Raw genomic sequence first — 22,287 nt, 5'->3', positions numbered from 1 at the left:
TGTCAGTGTGGTCAGGACAGCCCGGGGCTCTCCTGCATGCAGCGCTGGTGCAGACTTCCAGCAAGCCCATCTGGGGACTGTCCACTGCTTTATAAAGGGTATGGGCAGAGAACTCTGGCCAGGATCGAGCAGGGTGTGATTAACATGACAGAGACTACTGTTTTCTTGTTCTAATAGCATGTTCAGTGGCATGGCAGTGAGTGGGTCACAGGACACAAGAAAAGACAGTGGATGAAGTTAAGAGAAATAGAAAAGCCGTAGGAAGCAATTTTGGAGGACGCCAGTGCTGCCGGCAGGAGAAAGCCCAGCCAGCAAGCCACGGCTCCCCCGTGGGCCTGCCTGCCTTGCCAGCCTCCCAAAGGTGGTGACGCTCCCAGCCGCAGCCCCATCCTATCTTGAGAGCCCCTGTTTGGGGTCTCCACTTTCTCTGCTGGCCCAGAGGAGCCGTTGCCTTTGCAGGGATCTTCTTAGTTGTGCCTGAAGATTGGGGCACCCTGGACCTCTCTTCTCTGCCATCTCAATACCATCTCAATACCAAAAGAAGCCCTGCAGGCTTCTTTCATGAGGCTGTAATTACTGGCAGGGACACCTTACCTACCTCCTCCTCTCTCTCCAAATACTGTCCTTCGAGGCCTAGTTGAAGGCCTCTCTCCTCCAGAAGGCTTTTCTGAATGTTTGAGGCTCTGATAACCTTCTGGGTTTTTCCCTCCCTAACTCTGCACCTACAGCAGTTTGGCATTATACACTGTCCCACATTCTTTACTTGTTTATTCAACCACGTTTTAGGGATTTTGAAGGTGAATTACTGTTGCTGTTTCCATCAGCAATAAACAGACATGTAGACACATAGTTGGACACATTTGGACACGTCAAATAAGTCCTAAAGGCCGTGGAATGAGTCTAGTTACATATGTTTTTCCATTCTAGGTGGGATGAAATTTAATGTCTATTCAAAAGTCGAAACTAAAAAACTCCACTGAGTATAAGCTTTCCAAATAAGTAGTTTATTTTCTCCCTGGAACTTAAAATAGGAGGAGGAAAGGGAAGTCTAATTCTGAGAAAGTAGAATCTCTTTCGGATGTTTTGTCCATTAAAATAGTGAATATTTTATTACGCTAAAAAATGCTATGTGTGTAGACTTATAGTAAGTACTCCATATACATTTTAGGCTGATAAATTGGAATAACTGGTATTCTAAGGGGCATAATTTCCTAACATAAGGACGCAGTTACCTGCGCTACAATGAAGAGATTAAAAATTGGTTATTGAATGCTTTATTTTAAAGGAGTGCTGTGTAGTAAAGAAGATTCATATTTGCCAAGCTCTTTAAAAACTGTAATGCATGGTGCAAATATTACATATATAGACATACGTTCTCTTTACAAAGAGCTTTCACAAAGGACAATGTACTATGAAGATGGCCACTTGGAAGTAAATAGGACTTTGAGGAGTTTCTGATGCCACTGTAGAGAATGTCAGCAATGGCAGTATTAAATTTGCTGTTTTTTATTATTTATTTCAATGCCCAGAAGCAAACTGTTGAATAATTTCACCATCAGGTTAGAATTGAATTAGGTTCTAAATTATAGGAGCTCAGTGGGACTCTGTGGACCTGAACTTGACCTCTGCTGTCGCCTGGAGACAGTTCTGGGCATCTTGCTGACACAGCCGCTAAAGGAACTGTGGAGCCTGTTGGTCCTCATGAGAGGAAGTCAGCGCTTTCCTCATCCATCTTTTCTTCCTTCTTAGGAAAAATTCTTCTGTCCCAAATTTCTTCCCAGAGGAGGGTTCTCCTAGAACTATTCAAGGGTCTCTTCCAACAGCATTTGACAGGTGTGGAGTTACTACTTAAAAAAGTCACGAGACTAACTAACTGAAGGGGAACGATGGTGCTTGACTACGAATGCCACATTTGTGCTCAGGTGCAGGTTATTCAAGCTGTGGCTGAACGTCTTTGGAACCATTACTGGGGCAAAGCCTGCAGACGACTCCTTGCCAAACCATAAAATGATGATTCTGGCAAGCAAAGATCAGATGCAATCTGAGTGCTCTGAGAAGCAGAAGAATCAGTGCTTTGAAAGGGATCACAAATACTGGATTTTTTGTTGTTCTGGTGGTGGTTTTGTCTTTTTGAGAGGCAGGAGTCTCACTCTGTCACCCAGGCTGGAGTGCTGTGGCACGATCATTGCTCACTGCAGCCTCTAACTCCTGGGCTCAAAGTGATCCTCCTGCCTCAGCCCCCTGAGTACCATAGGTGCGCACCACCTCTCCCCTGGTTAATTTTCTGTAGAGACGGGGGTCTCACTATGTTGACTAGGTTGGTCGTGAACTCCTGGACTCAAGTGATCCTCCTGCCTCAGCCTCCCAGAGCATTGGGATTACAGGTGTGAGCCACTATGCCTGGCCTGCAAATACTTTTAAATTGAGATATGAAATTTAGCCCTTTCTGGTTAAGTAAAATGTTTACTATTTTTATAAACAAAACATCAGAAGGAGATTCTACTTTCTCAGAATTAGACCTCCCTTCCATCCTATTTTCAGTTCCAGGGAGAAAGTAAACTAGTCATTTGGAAAGATTATTTTCAGGAGTTTTATAGTTTTGGACTTTTGAATTAGACACTAAATTTCAAGCTGTCTGGAGTGGAAAAACACATATAACTAGACTCATTGTGTGACCTTTAAGACTTATGTGATGTGTCTAAATGTTGGTCACTGTGCTAGAGAATTACTCCAGTCTGCATTTATTCCAATTTATAAAGGTTTCTTTTTATTTTCAGCTGAAATTTTCACTTTGGGAAATGTTACAAAAATAATCATGTTCGTTCACCATGGTTCCTTTACTTCTGCAGTATTGCCAAAAGTTTTAAAAAATTGACTGTACTTTTTCCATAAAAAGGAATTCTTTGGTATAAAGTTGGTTTACTAATCATACCCTAATGGCAGTGCATCGGTGCACTATCTTAATCTATTTGTCATAAACTGACCGCCAGCATAATTTTGAATGAATTAATGAATTAATCCAGCACATGTTGAGCCTCTGCTGTGTGCCAGGTACTCATCTAGGTTTACTTATTCAATTTTTTTTTTTTTTTGGCCTGCTTAAAGATTTCCAAAGCTTATCTGCCTCCACTGATGTCCATTTCAATCATTTTCAGGCATAGATTAAGAATACCCTCTGGGCTCAGGGATTCTGACTACATCTTCTGATACCAGAAGTACTTCAACTTGCTCTCATTTGAAGAATCCATTGCCTGGAGAGCTGGTCAAATTCCTGGAAGGTCATGGATTTTTGTCACACCGATTAGTGGTAGATTGAAAAAAAATAATTTTCTTGTTTTCTAATATGTATATATATCATAAACAGGAAACAAATATATGTGTCTTCTCTGTATATTTAAAAACAGTAACCTTCTGGTTACATTTCCAGACTCTGAACTCATGCTTGTTTTGATGTTCATTGTGGTTTTTCACCAACACTGCCTCTCTGTATGATCTTTAATCACAAGTTAATTTTTAAAAGCTTCATTAGTGTGCTGTTTTTCTAAGCTGAAATTAGTTTTTCCAACTTGGACATATCGGCTTAGCTGCATTTGCCTTATTTTCTTATTATCGTAATCTATGGCTGGTGGTGTCAATTTGATGAGAGGTTGTGCTAATAACACCCAAGTTGTGGGTTTCATTCTCGCCACAGGGAGGGCAATTTGTCTCGATGGCCAGGAACAGGCAGACCCATCTTGTCCAGTCTTGCAAACGTGTATGAGGGTCTGGGTGTAAGGGTGAATGTTTGGTGGACCTGGGTGTTAAAGCTTTGTAGTCCCCATCAGTATAAAGTTGTTTCTGCTACTGCTGACCTAGCTCAGTGCAAGTCCCGTAATGATGGGTAGGCTGCTGGCTCTGCTCCTTCATGAAGGACGGCACACCCATGGGAATGGCTTACAGTCCTCTCGTTATCTTTCTGTTACATATATTGGTGCATCTTCAACTTCTAACTCATTAGAACAGCAGTGCTACAGTTTGAATATTTGATCACGCTCAAATGTTGTGTTGAAATGGAATCCCCAGTGTTGGAGGCAAGGCCTGGTGGGAGGTGTGCTTTGATCATGGGGTGGATGCCTCACGGCTTGGTGCTGTCCCTGCCCTAGTGAGTGAGTACTGGTGAGGTCTGGTTGTTAAGTACGTGGCACCTTACCCCCCATCTCATTCTTGTTCCTGCTTTCGTCATGTGATGTGCGTGCTCCTACTTTGCCCTCTATCATGAGTAGAAGCTTCCCGAGGCCTCCTGAGAAGCAGATGCCAGAACAATGCTTCCTGTACAGCCTGCAGAACTGTGACTCAATTAAATCTCTTAAGAATTATCCAGCCTCAGGAATTTCCTTATAGCAATGCAAGAATGGCCTAATATAAGCAGGAAGTCATGTTTTTACATGCCACAAAAATTCCCGTGGAATCTTATGTGGTTTACCATTATTTTTTTAACGTACCATCATCATTTATAAGGTTTGAGGGAGGCATATCTCACACATGAGTGTGAAATCCTACTCATCACACTTATGAACTACAAAGGATCAGTTTACCATTATTTTAATCCCATTGGCTCTTTTCATTAAAATAGACCTCAGTGATGCAAACACTTTCAAACATTTTTGGAGTTTATCCTTTACTACATCATGGGTCACTGTGGAGGCTGCTGCTGAGTACTGCCCCAACCCTCCTACAGAACAGGTTCTCCCCAGGCACTGGGATGTGAGCCACTGATGGCTGGGTCTCACCCTGGGAATTGCCCTCCACCTCAGACAGGAGCTACTTTGCTTAAGGTTACCTCTTCCTCCAGCAGCCTGCGTGGGCTGGCTAATGTGCAGGCACAAAGCCCCAGCCCCTTGGCCTCAGGTGGAGATTGCCTGGGACCTCCTCCAGGCAGTCTAACCTCTCCTGCCCAGCCCTGTTTCTTCCTCTTTCTTCCTGCCTCCAGCGTTATTAAGGCCTAACTGACAAATAAAAACTACACGCATTTACAGTGTGCAATGTGATGTTTCGACAGACACATGCTATACCCTGTGGGATGATTACATCAAGCTTATTAGCATATCCATCACCTCACATGCTTCTCATGTGTTTGTGGTGAGAACATTTAAGACCTACTCCCTTAGCACTTTTCAAATATACATTATTATTAACCAGCGTCACCATACTGCAGTGGATCTCCAGAACTCATTCATCCTGTCTCATCAAAACTTTGTGCCTTTTGACCAACATCTCCCAATCCACTTTCCTTCCCCAGGCTCCTGCTAAACACCGTCCTACTCTCTGCCTCTGTGAATTTCACTTTAGATTCTACATATGAGTGAGATCACGCAGTTTTTGTCTTTGTGTGACTGGTATATTTCACTTAGCATAATGTCCTCCAGGTTCATTCATGTCGTCGAAAATCAGAGGATTTCCTTCTTTTAATTTATTTATTATTTATTTTTTATTTTTATTTTTTTGGTAGAGACAGGGTCTTGCTATGTTGCCCAGGCTGATCTGAAACTCCTGCACTCAAGTGATCCTCTTGCCTCAGCCTCTCAAAGTGCTAGGATTACAGGCATGAGCCACTGTGCCCAGCCAATTTCCTTCTTTTTAAAGGCTGAATAGTATTCCATTGTGTATATGTACCACATTTTCTTTATCCATTCATCTATTGATGGACACTTAGGTTGATTCCATGTCTTGGCTACTGTGAATAATGCTGCAATGAAAATGAAAGTGGAGATATCTCTTCAACATACTGATTTAATTTCCTTTGCATCTATATACCCAGAAGTGGGGTTGCTGGATTATACAGTATCTCTATTTTTAACATTTTGAGGAACCTCCATACTGTTTTCCATAATGGCTATACTAATTTACACTCCCACTAACAGTGTGTAAGGGTTCTCTTTTTCCACATCCTTACAAACACTTGCTGTATTAGTTCATTCTCACACTGCTGTAAAGATACTACCTGAGACTGGGTAATGTATAAAGTACTCACAGTTCTGCATGGCTGGGGAGGCCTCAGGAAACTTACAGTCACAGCAGAAGTGGAAGAGATATACCTTACATGGCGGCAGGTGACAGAGAGTGAGTGAGGAGCTAACGGGGAAGAGCCCCTTATAAAGCCATCAGATCTCATGAGAACTCACTCACTATCATGAGAACTGCATGAGGGTAACCACCCCTGTGATCCAGTCACCTCCCACCAGGTCTCTCCCTAGACATGTGGGGATTATGGAGATTAAAATTCAAGATGAGATTTGGGTGGGGACACAGCCAAACCGTATGACTTGCTATCTTTTGTCATTTTGATAATAGCCATTCTAATAGGTGTGAAGAGATATCTCATCGTGGTTTTAATTTGCATCTCCTTGATGATTACTGATGCTGATCATTTTTTCATGTACCTGTTTGCCATCTGTATGTCTTCTTTTGAGAAATGTCTATTCAGATCCTTTGCCCATTTTTAAATTGGGTTATTTGTTTTCTTCCTATTGAATTGTTTGAGTTCCTTATATATTTTGTATATTAACTCATAGGATTTTTGGTTTGCAAATATTTTCTTCCATTCCATAGGTTATCTCTTCACTCTATTGATTATTTCCTTTGCTGTACAGAAGCTTTTTAGTTTGATATAATCCCATTTATCTAGTTTTGCTTTTGTTGCCTGTGCCTTTTGGGTTATATCAAAAACAACAACAACAACAAAACTACCTAGACCAATGTCACGTAGTTTTCTCCCATGTTTTCTTCTAGTAGTTTTACAGTTCCAACTCTTATATTTAAATCTTTAATCCATTTTGAGTTGACTTTTGTATGTTGTGAGATAAGGCACAGTTTCATTTTTCTGCATGTGGATATCCAGTTTTCTCAACACCATTTATTGAAGAGACTGTCCATTCCCTGTGCTATGTTCTTGGCAGCTTTGTTGCAGATCAGCTGACTATAAATGTGTGGATTTATTTTTGGCCTCTCTATTCTGTTCTATTTGGTCTACATGTCTGTTTTTATGCCAGTACCACGCTGTTTTGATTATTATATCTTTGTAGTGTATTTTGAAATCAGGCAGTGTGGTGCCTCCAGTTTTGGTCTTTTTTATTTTTATTTTTTGAAATGGAGTCTCACTCTGTTGCCCAGGCTAGAGTGCAGTGGCATGATCTCAGCTCACCACAAGCTCCATATCCCAGGTTCAAGTGATTCTCCTGCCTTAGCCTCCTGAGTAGCTGGGGTTACAGGTGCCTGTCACTGTGCCTGGCTAATTTTTGTATTTTTAGTAGAGATGGGGTTTTGCCATGTTGGCCAGGCTGGTCTTGAACTCCTGACCTCAGTTGATCCACCCGCCTTGGCCTCCTAAAGTGCTAGGATTACAGGCGTGAGCCACCATGCCTGGTCCCGGCTTTGTTCTTTTTGCTCAACATTGCTTTGGCTATTCAGGGTCTTTGTGGTTCCATATACGTTTTAGGATAGTTTTCCTATTTCTGTGAAAAATGCCATTGGAATTTTGATAAGGATAGCATTCTCAGTCTCTTATAGGTGTTATTTCTGTGCAAGAATCTCCATCTCAGAGCTTACTTCCAGGGAACCTGACTAACAGAATCACTGTTTCTGTTTTATTTTTCATCCACTGTTTAGAAAAGCAATTCAATTAGCAAGGCACGTCTTCATAATACATGCCTTTCTGCCTGTTTGTGGACCAGCTCCCTCTCCCTAAGCATGCTTCTCCTGGTCCTCAGCCGGTTGAAAGCCCAGCACATGCTAAAGCCAGCAAAAAGCAGTCTCCCTCAAGCCTTTTCTGACCACTTGCTCTTTCCTGTTCCCTCTTTCAAAATTAAGTCCTCCTGTAGCCCTTGATTTAGGCTTCTTCTTTTATAGCATTTACTTTTTCCTGTGCATTACAGTTGAGTTGTCTAACTCGCTCACTGGAATGCAAGCTTCTACCACTTCCATCCTTCTTCTGCTTTCCCATTGTGTGTGGAGCTCAGTGGGAACTCAGAAAATGTTTTCTCAATGGGACACACACATTTTTATTCTCAGTATTTTAGTTTATCCTTAATATTCTTTTATTTTTTATTTTTCATTTTTGAGACGGAGTTTCACTCTTGTTGCCCAGGCTGGAGTGCAACGGCACAATCTTGGCTTACTGCAACCTCTGCCTCCCACGTTCAAGCGATTCTCCTGCCTCAGCCCCCCAAGTAGCTGGGATTACAGGTGCCTGCCACCATGCTCGGCTAATTTTTGTATTTTTAGTAGAGACAGGGTTTCACCACGTTGGCTAAGCTGGTCTGGAACTCCTGACCTCAGGTGATTCACCCGCCTTGGCCCCCCAAAATACTGGTATTACAAGCATGAGCCACCGCGCCCAGTCAATGTTCTTTTATTTTACTTCTTTTTCCCCAGGTGTGTTATACACATACCATACCTACTACATTTTTTAGTAGAAGTTAATTGGTAATTATTTAAGGCAAGATCAATCTGTACACTAAGTTAAATAATCACAGTATTACAGTCTCATTTACTTTTCCTTTTTGAGCTCCATAATCATTAACTTTCTCTATGGCATTCTGATATTACTACAACTCTACATGATTTTTCAAAAGTAACATTTGAAATGTTGTAGTCAATTCTCTTAATTACTTGGGATGGAGGCAGTTTGGACTCAGTAATTTATATATGTTAATACTTATAACTGTTTATCTGATGTCAATATCGGGTTCTGCAGAATCTACATTATTTCTTAGCGGTTCAAATCTCTTAATTGTTCTTTCTTGGGCAGATTGGGCAAATGCTTCAGCTCTTTTAGGATGGCCATTAATTCCACCCCATCCTTGTTATTTGTGAACTTGTTTAAAAGTGTTTTCCGTGCAATGCTTTTGTTCACATATTTTTTTTTAAGTGAGACAAGGTCTCACTCTGTCGCCCAGGCTGCAGTGCAGTGGAGCTATCTCAGCTCACCGCAACCTCCGCCTTCCGGGTTCAAGTGATTCTCCTGCCTCAGGCTCCCAAGTAGCTGGGACTACAGGCACACGCCACCACACCCGGCTAATTTTTGTATTTTTAGTAGAGATGGGGTTTCACCATGTTGGCCAGGCTGGTTTTGAACGCCTGAGCTCGGCTGATCCACCCGCCTCGGCCTCAGACATCCTTCTTTGGATGCACGCTCCCATCTCACGCACTCTAACAGCGTCGTCAGGAACACGGTTGGTTGTGATGGACCATGGGGGACCTTCATTTCCACAAGCTGTCCCTGAGAATTCCAACCTGCTTCTTGTAAATATAGTTACATGCTCAAGTATTTTTTTATAGTGAGTTAATTTTTTTGACTTTTCAATTATCACTGTAATCTATAATAAAAGTTTAAAAAATACTTTAGAGTTTTTTGTCATTTGGTCAGCTCACCTGAACAACTTGATTTATTTAGGAAAAATGTTCCATCAGCTTCTGAATTCAGTGTCTCCTGCACTGCACCTGAATATCACCAGGTGATCAGCGTGCAGCCTATCTGTATTCTCATACCTTCTAGCAGATTTTACAGATCCCAGAGCTGCGGATTAGAAAATATTCTTCTAGCCCTCAACAGTCTGGCTGTGCAAGGTCCCACGACCCGGTATCCTCAGCTCTTCTCTCCAATACACACCTGTGCCTGGCGGGGAAGACCTTTAATAGGCAAAGCCCTTGGTGTCAACAGTGAGCGAATGACATTGAGCTTTGGGTCCTCAGCAAGCCCACTGAACTGGAATGCCTTGGTCAGTTCAGTACAGTTCAGCATACTTGCAGGGACACAACACATCTTTGGCATTCTTTGGAATATTATTCATTTATTAACATTTTCTTGCTTGTTTATTTAAAGTTGTTATTTTCAAATAGTTCCCTTGGCTGCAAATACCCTCCTTTCTGATAATCAGGCGGAAGCCTAGGATTCCAGCTTCAACATAAGATTTGCTTTGCACCCATGAAAGTACCTCCCTGAGAGTCAGTGCTTCAGCTGCACATGGTGAAATTAATCAAAGAGTAATGTCTATTTCACGGAGTCACAGTGAGGTATAGGCAAGGCACAAAGGCACGTGTACAAAGTTTGCAGGGAGCTTGGCTCCTTCTTCTCACTGCCTTTGCCTGCACGGAAGAGAAGTGGCGTCAACCTTCCCGCAACACCCAGATTCAGACTCTAAGGACCCAGTGGCTTCCTGAAGATTCCTATCTCTGGACTCTGTTTTATTTGGGAATACAGGAGCAAATAACTAGGTAAACTGCAATGCTGAGCCAGATGTGGGGAAATAGAGTATTTATTTTATCATGTACCATTTACTTCCAAGATAGTGAAATGCTTTCTAGATGACCGAGACAGACCACTACAGTATTTTCTTATGTATTTTGTCTTCAAAATGCTTGATTTCCATCAGGATTTTTAAAATAGTAATCTGCAAACACTAAAGCTTGTTTTACTCTTGAACTATATGATTTATTCTCACTGTGTCTTGCCTCTCATGTGAAATTGCTGGAACAAGACAGCAAAGTGAGGCAGAGCCCAAGTTGCGTAACATCTGTAAGCTTAGGTCTTCCTTTCTCAAATGACAGGGACAATAATGAATCTTACTTCATAGGGATGTTGTGAGGATTTAACAAAGAAATCCAGGTAAGCCCTTAGGATGGTTCTTGGTAATTGGTAAATATGCAATACAGTTTAGCCATTATTAATGATTATTAGACATTCCATATACTTTTGGTAACATTTATGTGCAATCATGAGTATTTAACTTCTCCACACACTCTCTTAAAAAAACGTAATTAAAGGAAAGATGCAAATATTTATCTCCAAATCACACACATCTGGAAGTTTCAAAAAGTGGTCTTTAAGTACTGGACTGCAATTTTCTTACCTAATTTAATGTATCATATATTATGGAAACTCTATGGCACTCTGTGAGTTTTCCCAAGTGCTATCTTTTCTGTGTGATCTCCTCCACCTTAGAGCCTGGCTGTCACTCCTGCCTCGTACCCCTGTTCTCAGGTCTACTATGGAGAGAGAGAGGGAGTGTGCAAATCTACATCTCAGCCCCACTTGCCCCCACTTAGCAGTCAGTCCTTCTGTCCCTTGTCTCAGAATGCCCTGCCACCAGGCCTGAGTACTGGGACCACACCCCTGGATAAATGAGACGATGTATGGAAAAACTCACAGAAGAGGCTTTGTGAGCACGAGCATAACTACTAAAAAGATGCAGCACACCCTTTCCTTCCTGTACTCCCCCACCCCCGCCCTCTGTCCTAACTCTGTCGCAGAAGACACAGAAGTCACTCTGCATGTATTGGGAGCTCCTTTTATGTGCAGCTCTGTTCTGGATTCTGGGCAGGTGGTGGTGAAAAGACGGCATCCTTGCTTGGCCTGGGGCTCACATGCTAGGGAGAAAGAGAGCTGATGCATTGATATTAAATAGTAGATGATGACTTGGTTTCAAATAGCAGTGTGTTTTGTGAAGCAAAATAAAGCAAGGTAAGATGTGGGAGGAGGGCATGCAGCCTTTCCATAGGGCAGCCAGGGAAGGCTTCTTTGGGGAAGCATGTTTGGACAGAGACCTCAACAATGGTGAGCATCCCATGGAGACCGGGGCCAGGATGCTCCGGGCTGAGCGAGCGGAAACTGTGAAGGCTGCAAATAGGAAATGTCCTCAGTGTTTCCGAGGCTTAGGGAAAGGCTGGTAGGAGGGAGGGAGGCAGCAGGAGGAGGCAGGTGGGAAAGGCAGGCTGAGCTGCAGGAGGAGGCAGGTGGGAAAGGCAGGCTGAGCTGCAGGAGGAGGCAGGTGGGAAAGGCAGGCTGAGCTACAGGCCGCAGTGGGGAGGAGGATTTTACTCTCAGCTCAGTGAGAAACCATTGGGAGGTATTTAAGCAAGAGAATGGCATGATGGGATTAATGTATTGAAAAGATAACTCTTTTGCATAGAAAGCAGATTTTCAGGCTTTAAGAATAGACGCAAGGAGAAGAACTAGAAGACAAATGCAGAAGTTCAACCCAGAGACAGTGAAGGCTTGGGAAGACACTGTCTTCTGGATACTGTGAGACATGCTCAGCTTTAAGGTGGGTTATGAGGGGAGAGCCAATGAGCTTTGCTGCTGGATGGGCTGTGTCTTATAAGGATTAGAGAAGAATAAAGATTGACTTTTAGGGCTTTGGTCTGTATAACTGGTGGTATTGGCTGAGATGAAAATGGCCAAGAAAGAGCGGACTTTGGAGGAAAATGAAGAGCTGTGTCAGAGCAGTGGGCAGGTGAGCAAAGCTTCATTTCATCTGTATTTAGGGTTGCTCTCATTGCTCACTTTACTGCCTGAGCTCTGCCTCCTGTCAGATCAGCAGCAGCATTAGATTCTCACAGGAGTGCGAACTATGTTGTGAACTGTGCATCTCAGGGATCCAGGTTGTGTGCACCTTATGAGAATCTAATGCCTGATGATCTGCCACTGTCTCCCATCACCCCATCACAGATGAGACGATCTAGTTGCAAGAAGACAAGCTTAGGGCCCCCACTGATTTTACATTATGGTGCGGTGTATAATTATTTCATTATATATTACAATGTAATGATTATAGAAATAAAGTGCATGATCAATGTAATGCACTTGAACCGTGAAACCTTCCCCCACACTGGTCCATGGAAAAATTGTTTTCTGTGAAACTGGTCCCTGATGCCAAAAAGGCTGGGGACCCTGCCCTAGGGAATTCATATTTGCACTCTTAGGGGTGTTTTATTCCTCATTCTTTGCGAATAAATTAGCTTCCTCTTTTCCAAAAGAAAACAGAAACTATCACATGAAGACTAGCACATCTTCCCACTGAAAACTTCTATCAACTTACCTCTCTCTGTCCTCATATCTCACTTTCCCTCCTCATATGATGGATACAGCAATCTCTGTGCAGTTATCTAACACCGATAGATACTGAATTCTGGCTGTACTGAATTCCATCCTCTCTTACCGACCCAAGAAGTTAATTTCTATAATTATTCCACTTTCTACTGCAATTTTCATGCTAGAAATAAATTCCTTTTTGCCCCCACATCCCCTTATGGGTATTGCCTCTTCTCTGCTTCTCTCTTCAACAGAACTCCTTCCAAGGGTTGTCAGTGCTTTCCATGTCCACGTCCTCAACGCTGACCCCTGTCCCCTCTGCAACCCACTCCAGTTATCTTCTGTCTCCTTCTCTTCATTGAAATGCCTCATGTCAAGGCCCCCAGCAGCCTCGGTGTTGCCAAACCCAAGGTCCTGCTCTTTGTCCTCCTCTTACTCAAACTCCCAGCAACACTCACCCCAACCATCTGCTCTGATAACAGCCTTGTCCACCTGCTCCTCCAGCTCCTCCCAGCTCACAGGTCACTCCCCCATCTCCTGGGCTGGCTCCTCCTCCTCCCTCTGCCACAGGGGCAGGGCTCGGGCCACTCTCTTCTCCAGCTGCACTCTCTCAACATGTATATAGTCCAGTGGCTCTCAACAGGGGACAGCTTTGCCCTGCAGGGGTCACTTGACAATGTCTGAAGACACTTTTGTCACAAGGTGGGGAGATGCTGCAGGCATTCATGTCTGGAGGCATCAGATGCGACCAAACATCCTCCAATGCACAGGACAGCCCCCGCTGCGCTTACTCTGCATGGAAGGTCCACAGTGCCTGTTCTGTCCAGCAACCCTGTTCCAGTCCATGGTTTTAAGCCATTTTATACACAGATGACAGAGTCACAGGTTGATATGCCCAGCTCTAACCACTCCTCTAATTTGTATGTCCAACCGCTGCCTCACTATTCCTATTTGAATGTCTAAATAGGTGATTTAGAATTAACCTCTGCTCACCTCCTGCTGTGCAGCTGGTTCCTAGCAGACCACAGACCAGTGCCAGTCCATGGCCCGGGGGCTGGAGACCCCTACCCCGGGGACCCCTACCCTAGCGGTATGTAGAAAGACTGTTGCCTATTTGAGAATCATGATCAAAGGTTTCAAGGGAGCAGATGCCCCTCCTCCTCTCCTGAGCAGACTGCATGGACACGGGCTTTGTATCTGTGACTGGGCTTCCCCTGGAACCCGGGCCTTCCTGTCTGGGGACTGGTGTACGCCTAGACCTGCCTATCCCCTGCTCTGTTGGGGCTGGGCCCCTGTTGGGGGTGAGTTTCCTGAGTCTGAGCTGTCCTTTGGTGCTTGCCAGGAGCTTGTTTTGGCCTTTGGGCATCATACCTACAACAATCGGGCTGCACCCCAGCTTCTGCAGGGAGCGGTACATTCCCAGGCCTCATTTAGTCAGGCTAAGCCTCTATCACCAAGCCTGGTTCTGCCCATCCCAGAGTCTTTCACACTTGCGCCCAGACCCCAGTCCTATCAGGACTCAACGGAAGTTTTGAATGAAAATTGGGGAGATTCACTTGCAAAGGCGTGCTGGTGGAATGCTTGTGTGTATTTCAAAGTTCCTCATGGAGAATGTAATTCTGTAGATACAGCAAGTATAAATGATCATTGCTTTTATATGGATTATTGGAGGATTTAATTAGACAATGCAAGTTGAAAGCAAGCACATTGAATATTGTAAAGTTGCAGTGCTAGTTAATGACAGCAGAACCTTAAATAATAGGTGGTTTTGTTCTTGGAAGAGGGTTTCCTAAATATAAATAATTAAAATAAATTGGACAGCAAATTGGGGGAAAATATAGCAATGTTGCCAAATACGACAGCATTTCACACTATAATAAAGTTGTATCTCTGTGTTGTGTGTGCATGTGCATATGTATGCACACGCATGTGTGTACGGGGGGCTGGGTGCACTGAAAGGTAGATGGACGGTGTTTATTGAGGGCTGGGTGAAGTAGTCAGACTCAACTTGATTTTTCTAAGCCATTAAGCTCTCATTTGCATTTTAGATATTCTACTTATCAGCTATCCTTGCTTTACATTAACTATAGTTTTCAAGCATTTGTAAATATTTTCCTAAAAATCCTGCCTTCAGTTTGTGTTCCTCTTCGTTTTTCTTCCCCTTTTCTCTTGAGAGCAGCCTGTGAATTGATGGTTTCATTACTGTCTTCTGCCCATCCTCTACCAGGTTTTTGTCGAAGTTTCTCCACTTTGGTTTCCTTGGTGACGTGCAAGCCCATCAGTTTCCAGCCCTTGCCCTTGGTGCTGGCTCCACTGGGGACAGACACTGCTTTATGGCCCTCCTTTCACACCTCCACATCACCCTGGTGTCCCAGATTCCTCAAAGTGCATGGCAAGGCAGCTGTCCCCAGATGCTCTTTACAACGGCCAGCTCTCTATTAGACAACACAGGAAAAACTTTCTTTCTCACGTGGAACTCCTCTGGACAGAGAAAAGAGGAAAAAGTCTACATTTCATGTGTTCAATTGAAAAATGATCTCTACAATTACTTAAGACTCATGGATCCTTCTCTTCCCAGCCAGGCTTCTGATAAGCACACCCTACACTTACTGCCGTGGTTCCTGACCTTCAGTGTCCTTTACAGCCACCCAAAAGCAGGCTTTGTCTCAAACACTTCCTGGAAATTGCTTTTGCTGAGGCCACTGTTGATCTCCGAAACAATCAATCCAATGGGTATGCTTCAGTATTTGTCTATTTGTCCTTTCTGAAGCATTGGGAAATTTTGATCTCTTATTCTTGACTTTTCTGTCTCTCCTGTCATTCTCAAGCCTTTTCCTCTTCCTACCTAGTTAAATGTTGGGGTTTCCAGGGTTCCACCAGGGGCCATTACTCGTCATTGCTTTATGTTGTCCTTGGGTGATCTCATTAACCACCACAGTCATGCATGTGGCTACCTTTCCAGCCCAGATTGCTCATAAATAGCTCTAAGACATATGTTCTATTTGTTTATTGGCTGTTTCTACCTTGATGTCCCATAAGCATCTTAAATGCAACCTAACTAAAAATAAAATTATCATATTTCCCTAAAACATCCTCTTTCTAAATTTGGCATTAGATTAATGATATCAGGATCAACCTAGTCAAGGAGAATGGAATCTACTAAATTGACTCCAGAAGTCAGAAAACAGAACAATATAACAATGCACGCTATTAAAGCTATTACTAAATTAACATAAAAATATGCCATACCAAGATGGCATTAGAATTAAATTAATTCAACTTTCCATGGAATGATATTTCTCTATTTAAGCTTATTTAAACTATTATAGAAAGAATCCTCCAAAATTCTTTTAAATAATGACAGCATACCACTGACACTGCAAGTTGATAGAATAGTTCTAAAATAGATGATTATCTTGAATATTACAAAAATCTTTACATAATTACCAAAGAAATTTAGCAGTACATTGCACAAAAAAAAATGCCATGACTAAGTGGTGTTTATTTCCTGAATACACGGGTAGATAAAAAAATTATAAATGGGTCAAATTAATATATAGTAGTAATATGTTAGAGGAGGTAAATTATATAACTTACATAGAAGGTAGGAGAAGAGGCATGTTAACAAATGTCAACATCATTTCTGATGTTAAAAATCAGTGGTAAGGCGAGAAATGACAGATTTTTTTTTTAAGCCAGCATGAGGCTTAATGATAAAATGCTAAAACATACCTATTAAAGTGTGGAACAAGACGAGGATCTTAACCATTGCTACAACTATTTAAAACTGCCATTGAAATGGCAGCCAATGGTGTTAAAAGAGAAATAATAGAAAGTTTGAATACTGGAAAGAAGAATTACAACAACTTGAAAATTAAAGAGAATTACCCCAAACATTACAAAATATACCTACATAGCTGCACTACATGTACATAATTATCAGTGAGAAAATATAGTAAAAGACATTGAAATAAGTACACCATTTACAACAGCAAACAAAACAAAAATAAAAAAACAAAAGATTAAATATCTATGAATGGATTTAAAAGATGTTGTATAAATTTATATAAAAAAACTTTAAAACTCTACTGAGAGACTTAAAAGAAGGCTTAATGATGTCATACTTTAAAAGTATAACAATTGTACCCGAAGTGTTCTGTAAATTCAATGTGACCTTTTCTGGAAAACCAGAAAATCTAGATTTCTTATGAGAAGGAAAAATAAACTTGTGAGAATATCTTGCAAAACTGTGGAAAGAATGGGTAGAAACTCCCCAGTAAGATAATAAAGCTCTGCTGTCCAATATGGTAGCCACTAGCCACATGTGGCTATTTGAAATTTAAGTTTAAATTAATTAGAAATTTATAAAATAAAAAATTCAGGTCCTTAGTCACACTGGCCACATCTCCAGGCTCAATGTGATGGTGGCTACTATACTGGACAGAGTAAACAGAATATTTTCATCATTGTAGAAGGTTCTATTGGACAATACTCTACCGAAGCATGTTATTAATGAAAAGAGTTTCATTGGCCCTGGAGAAGAAATAGTTAAGAACAGAATCGAGTCCAAAATCAGATCAAAATAAAGTAGAATTTAGATTGTGATATAGGTTGTCTTTCAAAGGTGGGAAAAAGAGAGGCTACTTTTTATATGGTGTTGGGGCAATTGACTAATCATTTTTAAAAATGTACAGCTAGATCTTTATCTCATTATTTAAACCAATGTAAATTTCAGATAGAGCAAATAATTAAAATGTAAAAACAGAATTAAGCAAAATCCCTTACTGTCCTTGAGGAAAAGATCAATGGATTTATTTGTAAACTTTAAGTGGGGGTATTTGTAATACCTATAACTGACAAAGGGCTAATTTCCTTAATTTACAAATAACTAATACCAATCAATGAGAAAAAAATAACCAAAACAATAGAAAAATGGGGAAAGGATGTACATAGAGGCTTCACAAAAAATGTATAAATGGTCAATAATCACATGAAAAGACACTAAACCTCATTTACCACCAAAAGAACCTAAATAGTTCAGTGTATATTCCCTACAAACAAGGACATTCTCCTACATAATCATAACACAAGCACTGAAATGCAACAAACACCGGTATATTACTACCATTTTATCCCTAACTCATTCAAATATTGCCAGTTGTCCCAATAACATCCTTGATAGCAAAAAGATCAATCCAGAATCACATGTTGCATTATTTGTGATGTCTCTTTATTCTCCTATCTAAAACAGTTCTTCAGTTTTGTTTTTTTTTTTCCTTGACTTTCATGCCCTGGACATTTTAAAAGGTTACAGGGCAGTTTTGTTTTTTAAAAATTGAACATCCCTTAAATCTTTATCTGTAATGAAAATCATGAGTTTACGCCAGTATCTCAACTCTAATCCAATACCCCAGAGTACTTTCAAATTATCTATCTTTTCATATTTGTAACTCTCTTGGCTCCCATTATCCTTTTTATATTTATTCATTTTATCTACCCCTGTATGTAACCAATATCCCACTGCTCTGTACTCCTTCTTCATCCCAATGCAGATGTCTTTCTGGTCACTCTGGTATTCTGATCCCACTTGCAGGGCCATTGCCAGTGCTTCCCAACCATGTAGATGTCTTCCTCACTCTTCTTAGGCCCTGACACCCCTCTCTGGACCACAATGGCTCCCTCTGTCACTGCAGGTAGACGCTGACTGTGCTCAGCTCCACTTGGTGGCTTTGGACTGAATTATTGAGGAAGAGGAAGAGAATGAGCACTGCATTATACTACCCTCCCCCATACCCTCATGACCTGTTTGCTTATTTTCCTAGTTACAAACCAGACTTGGCAGGAGTGCAAAACCAAGAGGCTCGACCATTTCGACTGCTTACATTGGTAACTCTTATAGGGGGAGGAACTAGAAAGTCATCTTTTACTATAGTAAGATATACCATATTAAGTACAATGTTTTCATGAGTCATTTTATTATGTGCAATTGATTTAAATACCGAGAATCACAACAAATATGTTCTTGTCCAAAGACTTCTGTAAAAAGCTCCATTATATAGATATATGCCTAGATTCTAAGTTATGAAAAATAGTCAAATACGGTAAAGGTGCAAGTCCACCTGTGTATATAAGCTTGATATTTCCATGTTATTGGTAGATAAGATAAATTTAAAAAATTTGTTCATCATGGGGAATTTTAAGACAATTATTTAAATTGACCTCAGCTATCTGTCCCTTTACTCTATAAAACAGTGACTCTACCATATGGAAAATATTATGGAAACCAAGTGTTAATGTTTTCATTAAACCAATGATGGAATAGTACACAGGATTATAAAATGTTTCTGTGAAGTATGAGACAGTTGCATAATTTACAGATAAGCATTGAAGAATCACTACATTGCCTGGAGGAGAATTTCTAACTGTCAAAAAAAGGTCAGCTTTAAGTGTTGCTGTCATAATGGTAGTTAAGAGCCAAAGGGAATTTAAAAAAAAGGTGGTGGGAGAGAAAGATTCTATGATAGAATCTATCATGTAAGCCTAGGAGAAAAAATTTAGTATTGTCAAATAAGGCTCCAGTGAAGTAATGAAGAATTTTATTAAGTCCTTATTACTTGAAGGAAGACATTTTTACATTTTAAGAAACTTCAGATCTGTTTAATGTGTGTTTAAATAGGACATAAAACCAACCAGAGAGTTCACCAGGTCAACTTTTGGCTGCCTTGGGATGAACCACGTTTTCCCCCCCAATTCAGCTATTCACTGATTTAAAGAGCTTGCCGTTTCTTACTTAACATGTCCTATATCTTCCATTGAACTGAAGAGAGTTTTCCTTTTCAAATATTCAAGGTTATGCCCTTCGGTACAAATCGGGTGCAACAGAGAACAGAAATTATTTTTTTCTCAGCAAAAGTAAGGGGAAGAGATGCATGTATTTAACCAAGAAATTCAGTGGCTGCTTCAGTATGCATTAACCAATTTAATCCCTTCAACATGCCTCTGCAGTAGATACCATCCACGTGCTTTGGAAGAGGAAGTTAATGCTCAGAGGTTATGGTCCTCAGCCCATAGAAATGGGTGCATCCGCTGGGGAGCTCCACCTTCTAAGGCCATGGTGAGTGCTCTGTCCACTCTGGTGGTCTCTGCTTTATTCTCAGTGGGGATATTTTTTAATGAAGGCCCTCCAGTGAATTCTTTTTGTCCTCATATTCAACACTTATTGTGTTGAACTGAATACGTGGCACTTTTTCACATTTTAGAAAGATATTCTGCATTATGGAATGGATTACACATTGGTATTAAAATATCTAAACTTTGATAGTTCTATAAATGCTTTAGAAGGAATATATTTGGGTCACAGGTAAAGTCCATTGAAGAGCAGAAAGTTAGTACATTATGCTGTCCTTCTGTTCATAGTCTGGATGTAATTGTCTGTGTACTCACCTGACTGCTCTATAATCTTTAATAAGATTTTTAAAAATATGTGGAAGCATAGGCCATGACTCTCATGAGCATGACGGGTGACAATGGTCCTCATGGAGACATTTGCCAAAGCTCAATTAACAAGACATTTGATGGAGAACTGAGGTCCCCCAACAGGCGTGGTTGGATGTTCATGGAGACTTTTAGGGGCTCGGCTCAAGAACTTCACACATGTACTATTACTGTGCAACGGAGGGTTGATTTCAATTGACTGTCTTTGCCTTGTTCACTGCTGAGTTGCAATGGCTTTTTTTTCTTTAAAAGAAAGAATGTGAAGGTAAAATGAAGAATATGTTTGTATACTTTAGACATATGGAAGTTTTCAGTTGTTAGTTTACAATATGATATTTCCTTTGTGTCATATGTTTTATATCAAATTATGGCTTGGATGTGTTGTCTTGTTCAGGTATTAACTAGGTTGATGTGTGCTTATTTCATGCATTATGAAAAAGTCAACACAAAGGAAAATTCAAAACTCAGTAATGTCATAATATTCCTTTAGAATAAACATTATGTAGCAGTTGTCTCATTTTGTGCTATCCTCATCTGTGAAATTAGGCAATCCCTGTAGCATAACCTGTCAATATTAACAATTATTTGTTGTGAGTATCATTCAATCTCTACTTTATGCCCAACCACTCAATGTAGTTTTCTTTTAATTATAGATTTAGAAATTGATTAATGAAATATAAAATGCCAGATCAACTTACAACTACTTTCAACCTTGCCCATCCACACCCATTTCTGGTCCTTTTGCAAAGCTCCACTTCGATGGTGAGGCGGACTGCCACATTAATACTGCTTAGATCTACTCCAGCTAGTCTGTACTAAGGCTACTGACTATTCTTTATTAAGGCTACTGAGAAATTTGGATGGTAAGATGCTCTATTTCAGGGCCACTCATCATGTTTCCTGATAAATACTAACAATAGTTCACTGTGTACTTCCTTTACTAAATGCACTCAACTTCTTGTCAACCGGGAAAGGTGTCAGAAAAATGTGCCTAATATTGCTCACGACCTTATTTAGTAAATGAATGTGAGTGCCAGACTATAGATTACTTTGTCTTGTGCTTCTATTTGTAGCTGCTCACAGATCCAGCTTGCCTATCCACTCCTGTGAGATCTCCTTTTAAAGAAAATTTAACACAGAGGGGGAAAATGTAATAAATTTGGAGAAAAACATCATTTCACATTAGCTAATGTGCTTTTCTGCTTAATAATCTAACATTAGGCATTAGACAAATATTTTGTAGACCAGTACTTTGTTTTCTTTTTCTCTTGTTAGCATTGTAACATCAATTCTAAGAGACGCTAATCCACATAGTTTGAGGTGGATATTTATATTAATGAAATGTATGTCTAAAGTGTTCCTTTCTCTAGGTTAGTTCACATTTATTCCATGCAAAGAAGATATATCTTGGGGGATTATAAGTAATATTTGAGCATTCTTTTTAGGAGCCACTGCACTAAAATCCTAGGAAGTGATACCAAAAAAGACGGAAATCCAAATGCGTGCTTAGCCAAATTAGCTTCAAAGCCAATAGCACACTAAAAATAGCTAAATAAAATGCACACTTATTTGTTTTTTTATTTCTGGACTTTTAATCACAAAATTGATTTATTAATATAGAAAATATGCTACTTTTAATATGATAACCTGACAATCTTTTTTTTTTAAAAAGTAAAATGTAGCTTAGATTCTGATCTCTGCAATTATCCTTTTTCTCATTTGTATACTATAATAGCACTAACACCGTCATCTTCATTGAAGGTACTATGTTATGTCTTGGGACAAGAAAAGAAGAGGAAAAAGAAAAGAAAAGAAAATCTCCAATATAGTCTATGAATAAAAGTGGTTTCTGTTCTTTACAGAGTATTTGCTTTATGTAGTAAATAAAGCAAAAATAATCTTTGGACTCGATTGTGCAATATAAGCTAGTTTACTAACAGGATAAC

General features: G+C 40.6%; 1 protein-coding gene and 1 non-coding gene across 2 annotated transcripts in view; both read right to left on the bottom strand.

Moving 5' to 3' along the window:
• PACRG (parkin coregulated) overlaps positions 1–22,287 on the bottom strand; it is a 572,095-nt gene that overhangs the window by 80,839 nt on the left and 468,969 nt on the right. The window lies entirely within an intron of this gene.
• Positions 4,463–4,566, bottom strand: LOC115834597. Its single transcript, XR_004029534.1, has one exon. It is a non-coding gene; the product is annotated as a small nucleolar RNA U13 (small nucleolar RNA).

Source organism: Nomascus leucogenys, chromosome 3 (genome assembly GCF_006542625.1).
Source record: "Nomascus leucogenys isolate Asia chromosome 3, Asia_NLE_v1, whole genome shotgun sequence".
Lineage (NCBI taxonomy): Eukaryota > Metazoa > Chordata > Mammalia > Primates > Hylobatidae > Nomascus > Nomascus leucogenys.
Note: the sequence above shows the minus strand (reverse complement) of the source record. Positions and strands in the feature narration are given on the sequence as shown.